Source organism: Physcomitrium patens, chromosome 7 (assembly GCF_059467195.1).
Source record: "Physcomitrium patens ecotype Gransden chromosome 7, ASM5946719v1, whole genome shotgun sequence".
Taxonomy (NCBI): Eukaryota; Viridiplantae; Streptophyta; class Bryopsida; order Funariales; family Funariaceae; genus Physcomitrium; species Physcomitrium patens.
The window spans coordinates 80196-89698 of record NC_143416.1 but is presented as its reverse complement, the minus strand read 5'-3'; positions in this window follow the sequence as shown (position 1 = coordinate 89698).

The following is a 9503-nucleotide window of genomic DNA, read 5'->3' as shown; positions in this document are numbered from 1 at the left end:
CTACCTTTTAATAAAACATTGTGAAAATTTTATCTCTCTATCTATAAAAAATAAAAATAAAAAATCTCTCTAGAAGTTATTTATTTTGATTCTAATATTTCAAAGGTTAAAAAAATCTAAGAGATTTATTCAATATTTTTAAAAACAACAACTTTTAAGATAATAATGTTAGTTATTGGTTTTTTATGTTTCAAAAAGTTCTACAAATTGAATCTTAAAGTGATTTTGTACTTGGTTTTTAATTGTGTTATTATCAATAGTCGGTCATTAGTTTTAATGGATCTTGTTATTAAAAAGAAACAAGTTTGAATTCAATTACAAGGCTCTTATAAGCCTCCATCAATATAAAAGATTTTTAAATTTATATTGGCTCCACCTTGAATCCAAAACTTCTTTTACTTTAAATTTTTAATTATTGTTTATTTTAATAGGAAGCTATGATAATTATTTTCTTATTAATTTATTAATTATAGTATAAAGCTCAAAAATAAATTTATGAAATATATAATAAATCTTCATTAACTATTGTAATTAGAATGATCTATTTATAGATAAAAATAATTTAAATATTTAATAATCAAACTTATGAAAAATTCAATTAATATTGGTTATACAACAAAATTGTTATGCCTTATTACTAACTTTGAATGGAAGCTATTGATACTTATTGTAGAAAATAGAGTTTAATCATTGCTTCTCTATTTATTTATTTTTAAATATAAGTTTAAATTATAAAAAAATTGTAAGTCACTTGTTTATCAAAAGTAAAAATCAAGAGAGAATACTTTTAGATATAAATGTATGTATAAATTCTACTTAAGTAATAGCATTAAGATATGAAGGAAGATGTAATTTTATGAATAATATTGTTAACTATAGAAATTATTAAGACTTTGATGTTGTTCCATCAAAACTCTTTAGCATAACAATCCTTGGTTCATTTTAACTTGTGATATTAAAATTTTGAAATTTTTCTTGTAAATATAGTCTTCTTATATTTGTTTTTTTCAATAATATAACTTCTTAATATATAAATTAAACCTCAATGATAATCTCTTTTATAAGTATTTTATACGTACTTCTATAATTAAGATTTTTAATATTTAAAGTTTTTGAACAAAAAATATTAATATAATTATAGAAATATGTAGTAATTATAAATTTATTTTTAATTTTAAAAAATTCAGCATCTATAATTTATTTTATTTCTATCTAAATTAATTTAGATTTAAATTAGATAATACTAAAAATCACAACTAGAATCAAAAGAAGATTATTTGCAACTTTTGTTACCAAATAAAAACTTATATAAAAGATAGTAGTCTACTATCTTTAAAGAAAAATAATAATGAAAATAATAATAATAATAAATATATTATATTGAAAAGTAGATAGATTTCAATTTTTAATATACAAAATTATCTTTTAAGAAGTGAGGTTAACTATTCACTTCTTAAATAAAAATATTCTAAAAAACAAATTGAATTGTTAAATCATTTAATCTATATAGAACCTTAAAAATATAATATACTCTTGTGATACTAAAACAAAAAATAAGAATAAATTAAAATCACATAAGATTAAAAAGAAACTAAAATAGATATATAATTTATAAATAAATTAGATTGTTATGAATTAAGATTAAATTATGATAAAATATTAAAAATACTAAAATTATAATTAATAATATAGATATATATATATATATATATATTGTAGCTACCAAAAAGATTGTATGGAAGCTTTTTAAGAACTGCAAGTCTTGTGGCTCAACTATTAAGTTGTAAGTTACTTTTAATATAGGTTCTTCAAAGTAAAAATATTTAGAAAGATTTTTCATATTACATGACATAACCATAAAAGTCTAAATATATAATTTATAATTAAAAAATATTCTTTTAGGTTTATATATATATATATATATATATATATATATTATCTATTTAATATATTTTTACTTATTTTTACTGAAGAACAAGTACTTTGAAGTGACAACACTTAGCATCAAGAAGGTTGAATACAAAGAGAGTATGGAGTAAGATATGTCTCACTTCTACTACCCAATACTTATTATTAGTGGTTGCTGCCTAAAAAGACAACTTCCACTCTTTAATTTTTGTACACATGGTCTTAAGATCCTTTTGACAATTCACTGACCTCGAAGGTATCCTATACCATGCACTAATTATTCTTACCTAATTAATACTTTATCCTCTTAACTTTGACTCTTGATCCTTGACCTCGACATATATCTATAGGATTTCTTTTCTATATACGAAGAGTAAATTTTTTGACCATTAATAACTTATCTAAGATAATTTCCTCTATAAGGTAACTTATTCTATTTTCACTTTTATTTCAACACTCCCACTTTGCTATTGGTCAAAAGACTTTCAATCCTAATACCTTTGTCAATATGTGGTATCTATCCTTTATTAATGTTGTTGTCAACAAATCAGCAAGCATGTCTTCCGTTGCACAATACTTCATATCAATTACTCTTATTTCAAACTTCTCTCTTATGAAGTGATATTGAATGTCAATGTGCTTGGTCCTTGAATGATGCTTAGAATTCTTTGCAAATGCAAGACATTCTTGATTGTCAGACTCCATTAAAGTTGCTTCCATTTGCACATCTCCAATGTCCTTCAAAAGTTATCTTAGTCATATTGCGTCCATTGTACCATAGCTTGCTGCTATGTATACTGCTTTCATTGTTGACTTTGCAATTATTATTTTTCTCTTATAATTTTATGATATCGCTCCCACTCCAACAAAGAATACATACCTCATTGTTGAACTTCTATCATTTGCATCTCTAGCTCAATCTACATCACAATAATCATGTAAAGTAATGTTATCATCTCCAAGGCACAATTTGAAGTTCAAAGTACCTTTTAAGTACCTCATGATCCTTTTGATGGTTGCCTAATAGATTGGTCTAGCCTTTGATATGTATTACCTCACAACATTCACTGCATATGCAAGATCCATCCTTTTGCCAACTATTACATACATTAATGAGCCTACTATTGCATTGTATGGAACACCTTGTATTTTTCCTTTAACTTTAGCAAATTCTTCTTCAGTGAGCCTCATCGACTTCAAATTGGCCTCCAAAGATATTCTAATAGGCTTACACTCCTCCATATTGAATTGTTTCAACACCTCTTCAATATACTTGCTTTGGCTCATTGTAATGGTCTTTTTAGCACGATCTCTTACAAACTCCACTCCTAAATAATAGTAAAGATCTCTCAATTCACTCATCTCATACTCTTTTTCTAACTTTGTCTTCAATCAATCTATCATCTTCATTATATTGGTTAAGATGATCAAATCATCAACATATAAGATGACAATCAATATGAATTCATTTGATTGCATCACATACAAGGAATGATCAGCCTCACTCCTTATAAATCCTTCATTCACAAAGAATGTATCAATGCATTAGTACCATACCTTTGGAGATTGCTTGAGTCCATACAAAGAGTTCTTCAGCTTAAAAACAAGATGTTGATTGCCTTCTTGTACAAATCCTTGAGGTTGATCCATATAAATGTCTTCTTTCAAGCTTCTATTCAAGAATACCATCTTCACATCTATTTGATGCATCTCCAAGTCTATTGCTGCCCCTATTGCCATAATGGTTCTAATGGTGGTGAATTTGGCCACATGAGTAAATGTCTCATTAAAATCAACACCAAAAACTTATAAATAGCCTTTGAAAACCAATCTAGACTTGTATCTCATAATATTACCCATTGCATCTCTATTTATTTTAAACACCTGTTTACAATCAATTAAAGATCGATTTGGTGGAAGTTGAGTCAATTCCCATGTTCCATTGTCTATAAGTGATTTTTATTGTTCTTTCATAATATTTTTCTACTTCATAGCATTTGTGGACTTCATTGCATCACACAAAATCAATGGATCAATAAGAAGAATAATATTGGTATGTTCTTAACTTACTTGAAGAAAAATGTGGTCCTTCTACCATTCACCATGTGGTTTTCTTTCTCTCAAAGGATTCTCCTTTCATTTGGAGAAGATTCATCTTCTTACACTTCATCATCTTTTCTAATCTTCTTCTTTCTTAAAGCTTGTCTTTTTTCACTTCAAGGTTGATACTCTTCATCATCATCATTATCATCAATATCTTCATTGTATTCATTGTTGGTTCTAATAATTGAAGACACACTATGGTCTATCTTCTTTGGTACTTCATCTTGATTTGTATTTTTACCATCTTCATTGTGACCATCATCTTCTTCTTCTTTCTTTGCTGAAATTGATGATGTGTCTACAAACATACTATTACTTCCACTTGGACACATCTCTAAGTGCTCAAAAACACTTTTATGCTCCAAAAACTCAACATCACAACTTTTGATGATCTTCTTTGTTTCTAAACATATTAGATTATATGCCTTGGTAACTTTACAATATCCAAAAAATATATATTTTGTACTCTTTGCATCAAGTTTGGATCTCATGCAATCTTGTACCTTTATATAAGCAATGTATTCAAAGATCCTCATGTATGAAACATAAGATTTTTTGTTACTTCAAGCTTCTTGTAGAGTCATTGATGTGAGTGCATTTGTAGAGCACCTATTTCTTATGTACATTAAAGTAACCACAACTTTAGTCCAATATTCATATCCAAGATATTGTGCATGAAGCATACTCCTTGCTATTTCCATAATAGTGTGATTTGTTCTTTTAGCAATTCTATTTTTTTGTGGAGTATAAAAAGTAGAGATTTGTCTACCAACACCTTGAATCTTCAAGAATTCATCAAAATGCTTTAACATGTATTCACCTCCATTGTCCATGCACAATACTTTGATCTTGCACTCTCATTATTTCTCTACAAGAGCCTTAAATTTCTTAAATCTTGAGAAACATTCATTCTTAGCTTTAATGATATATATCCACACTTTTCTTGAAAAATCATCAATGAATATGATAAAGTACCTTGCTCCTCCAATTGAAGGTGTCTTTATTGATCCACAAACATCAAAATGCACAATCTCTAATAATTTGATTGCATGTGTTGCAACTCCATTGGAAAATGAAGCCTTTTGTTGTTTGCCTTAGATACAACCTTCAGAAGCAAGTATCATGGCATTTTGGCTGAAATGACCAAGATTCAAGCCACTTAACATGGATTGAAGCTCTTTTATGTATTTGACATTTAAATGACCAAGTAGTTGATGCCAGATTCCAAACATGTCTTGATCTTGTGAAAAATCAATAAATGCAGCTACTTCAATTCTATTCATCTACTTACGATTGATGAAGTAGAGATTTCCATTTTTAAGGCCTTTGGCAATATGTTCTCCATTCAATGTCTTTACAAAGTATCCATTCATGTCAAAATGAACCTTACAATGATATAATACAAATTTGCTCACCGAAAGGAGATTTTTCTTTATCTTTGGCACATGTAAGATTTACTTCAATCTGATCCTCTTCATTTGGTCCTTTACAACAATCTCAACAATAATTGAGCCAATTCGAATGGCTTATATCATACCATTGTCTCTCAACCAAACTTTGGTTGCTGAAATTTCGTCATAAGTGTCAAATAAATACTTGTATGGTGTCATGCACTTAGTAGCATCTGAATCTATAATCTACTTAGGCATCGCAACCATAGAAACTCCTTCACTTGCCATGAAAGTATAGTCATCTTTACCAAAGTTATCACAAGCATTATTTGCATTCTCTCTATTTCTTTTTTTGGCTTTATAGGAATTTTTAGTAAAGTGATCTGATTTTCCACAAATATAGCAATTTTTCATGTTGCTCTTCGAACTATCACATTGGTGAGAATAGGTGTCTTTGCCTTGTTTTGAGAATAGAGCTGAATCTTTGATGCTCTTTTTCTTTCCTCTTGCATACTTCATGAGCAACTCTTGATGTGACATACTTAATAATAAGTTCCTTCATGTTGATAGACTCCAATACCATAATGAAGTAGTTGTAGGATTTGAGAAGACTCATGAGCAATGCCAACACAATTTCTCTATCATCAACTACTATGTCAATAATTACTATTTGATTTGCAAGTGCTTTTATCATATTGATGTGAGCCATGAGATCATCTCTTTTTTCGATCTTTATTGTTAAGAACTTCCTTCTTGTCTATAGGATATTGGCGAGGTTTCTACTCTCACAGATGTTACAAAGAATCTTCCATGCTTCCAGTGGTCCAATACAAGCTATTATATGTGAAAAATTAGCATCATCAAGATTTCTTGCATTCATGCCAAAAGCTTTCTTTTCATGTCATTTGTACTACTTCTTCACCTTCACATCATTACTTGAAGGGTCTTCACTTTCATCAAAAATGTCCCAAAGATCTAATGAAGCCAACAAGAGCTCCATTTTCTTCTTCCAATGGTAGAAATTATCACCCTTAAACTTTTCAATCACTCTCAAACCCTCACCCTCACTTGAAACCATATCTAAAGAAGGGGTGTATAAAAAAAATCAAGAAAAGATAAGAATGAATTGTCAAAATTAGTATGAAGATGTTATTACCTTAGAAACCCAGAATGTCGTTTTAGTGAGTAAACTCTTGTTTAAACTCTTCAATCACTCTCAACTTCACTTATAAGACTTCTCAGAAGTCTGATATTCTATCATAACCTCTTGTATAAGCTTTGTCTTTCTTTAATCACCTCTCTTCTTTCACAAAACACTTCTAATCTAACAATGCACCTCTTATTACAATAAGTGGATTTCTTAAGGAAATTAGTACATAAAAGCACAAAATTAGAGCATCAATGATGAAACTCAGCAATGAAACATAATACAAGTATCCTAAAATATCAATCTAAGGTGTCTAACAACCTCCACGACCATGAATGCATTTAATAATAAGTAAGAGCAATAACAATATCAACAACTAGATACAAAAGTAGGTTTAGAAGATATCAAATCTTAACATCAGCAACCACTATAAGATCTACTATTAACACCAATAAAGACTTCAAAGAACTTCAAAACTTACAACTAAAGGTGAGTGAGTTCATAACCTATTGAAAAACAAGTACTTTGAAGTCACAACACTTAGCATCAGCAAGGTTGCATACAAAGAGAATATGAAGTAAGATATGTCTCACATCCAACATCCAATACTTATAGCTAGTAGTTGTTGCTCAAAAAGACAACTTCTACTCTTAGAATTTTGTATACATGGTCCTAAGATCCTTTTGGAAACTCACTAACTTCAAGGATATCATATGCCATATAGTAATTACTCTTACATATTCTTTGAATATTTTGTCATGGACATATCCAAGTAAGCTAGTATTTGCATGTATAAATAGGTAGAAGTAAGTAAAAGTAGGTAAAACTAAGTTAATTCTATAGTATTTGCTAGGAAAGCTTCTTAGAAGCTTTATAGACACTGCTTTGACTTTATAGGTGTCTTTAATTGACTTTTTGGATTAGAAACGTGGTCAACAAGTTGGCCATGTACCACTTATGTTATTAGCTTGAAAACCAAGCTTACTATGTGGCCCACACGTAGAAAAACTTACCTTGTAAGTCAAGGCATGTGTCCTACAAAGTCAACACATATTGGATGTTTTATAGAACTTTGCCACGTAGTCCTTAGTTAAATAGAGACAAGAGTAAAGCCTTCCTCATTCTTGTCAATTCTTTTCTTTTTTTTAGTCTAGTTTCAAGGATCTTTAGTTTTCTTGACTTTTGGCAATAGCCATTCCAGTTTCTTTCTTAATATATATATCAAGATTATTTCTACTTTGTCATCTTTCTTTGAGAGAAGTCTCACTTGATTATTTGTTTTTATAATGTGTTTATCCTTGACAGATTGACAAGAGTGCACTTACAATATTAGAGCTTTGTCTAATCTTAATGAAGAGTAGATTATCCCTTTCTCTTAATAAGACATAAGCATATTAGAAGTTGTGGATTACCCTCTTCTAAACTGATATTGTCCTTAGTATTTTTTTTGTTCTCAAGTCGTTTCTTCTATTTGTCTTGAGCGATATTAGACATCTTTTCTTTTCTTAGTGTTATCATAGCAGAAATTGTAAAAATGAAGAGTGCAATGGCACAAATGCAAGAACAATTGAGAGAGTTAATGCTTACGACGCATCAACTCAATTTACCACTACAAGGAGCAACAAGATTGACAGGAAGTGAAGATATAGAAATGATTGGAGCTGCTTCAACATCTGCACCAAATCATGTCCCTTCTCTTATAGAGGAACCTCCTTCCAATGTAAGAGAACTAAGAATTGTCCTATTCGAGAAGTTTGATGGCACTAAATCAAAGCTAAGAGGATTTATCAATCAAGTACAATTTGTGATTGAACTTCAATCCCAAAGCTATCCAACTACAGGATCGCAAGTTATATTCATTAGTACGCTTCTTTCAGGTTCAGTATTATCATGATTTCTATCTTTTCTTGAACAACGAGATCCAATATTGGATAATCTAGAGGCTTTTTTGGTGGAGTTTTGATCTATGTATGGAGAATATGATGTAATTCATGTTGCAACCAATAACATCTGTATTTTACGACAAAGTAATTAATCAATATTATTCTATGCTTCACAATTTTGACAACTTGCAACTAATATCAAGTGAGATGATGCTGCAATTATTAGTCAATTTCTCTATGGATTACAATATGAAGTAAAAAAATTAATGCTCAAATTACTGAATCCTCAAACATTGAGTTAAGCAATTGACTTTGCTGTGAAGTGCAACAATCGTCTTTTTGAATTTCAATCAGAGAACCGTACAAGTGGACCTTAATGTTACTTTAATTCAATGGCAACACCAACATCTCTTCAACACATACATTTGAAAGTAGAGAATATGCAATTTGCTGCAGTACATTTCAAACCTCTTACTGAGTAAGAAAAGACTCGTTGTCGTCAGGAAGGATTGTGCTTATATTGTGGAGAATCTAAGTACACTACTCAACATTGTCCAAAGAAACGATGCAACCATAAAATGAGGAGTACGGCAATTAAAGAAGATAGCATGTCAAAAAATGAATTTGTCCAACTACAATAGGAATCGTGCGGCTGGAACCTTGTACAATGCCTAGTGAAGGACCTATCCTCTCCTTAGAACCTTCTCCATGTTTTACAATAAATATTATTCTAGGACCTAAACATCACAAAGCCTCTGCCTTACTAGATTTAAGAGCCTTAGCATGTTTCTTAGATGAAGAATTTGCTAAAAGACATAACATATTTTTAGTGAAGAAAACTAAACCTGTTCATGTAGAAGTCATAGATGCTCGTCCGTTGTCTTCAGGAGATGTTATTCATGAAATCCTTCCTATAGAAATAGCAACTAATGGTCATAACGGCTTTGTAATATTTAATATCATTAGATCTCCTTCTAATTTAATTATTTTAGGTTTATCAAGTCTAGAAAAATATAATCCTAAAATAGATTGGACTTCTCGTAGTCTTGACTTTTGTGAAAGTATAACTAA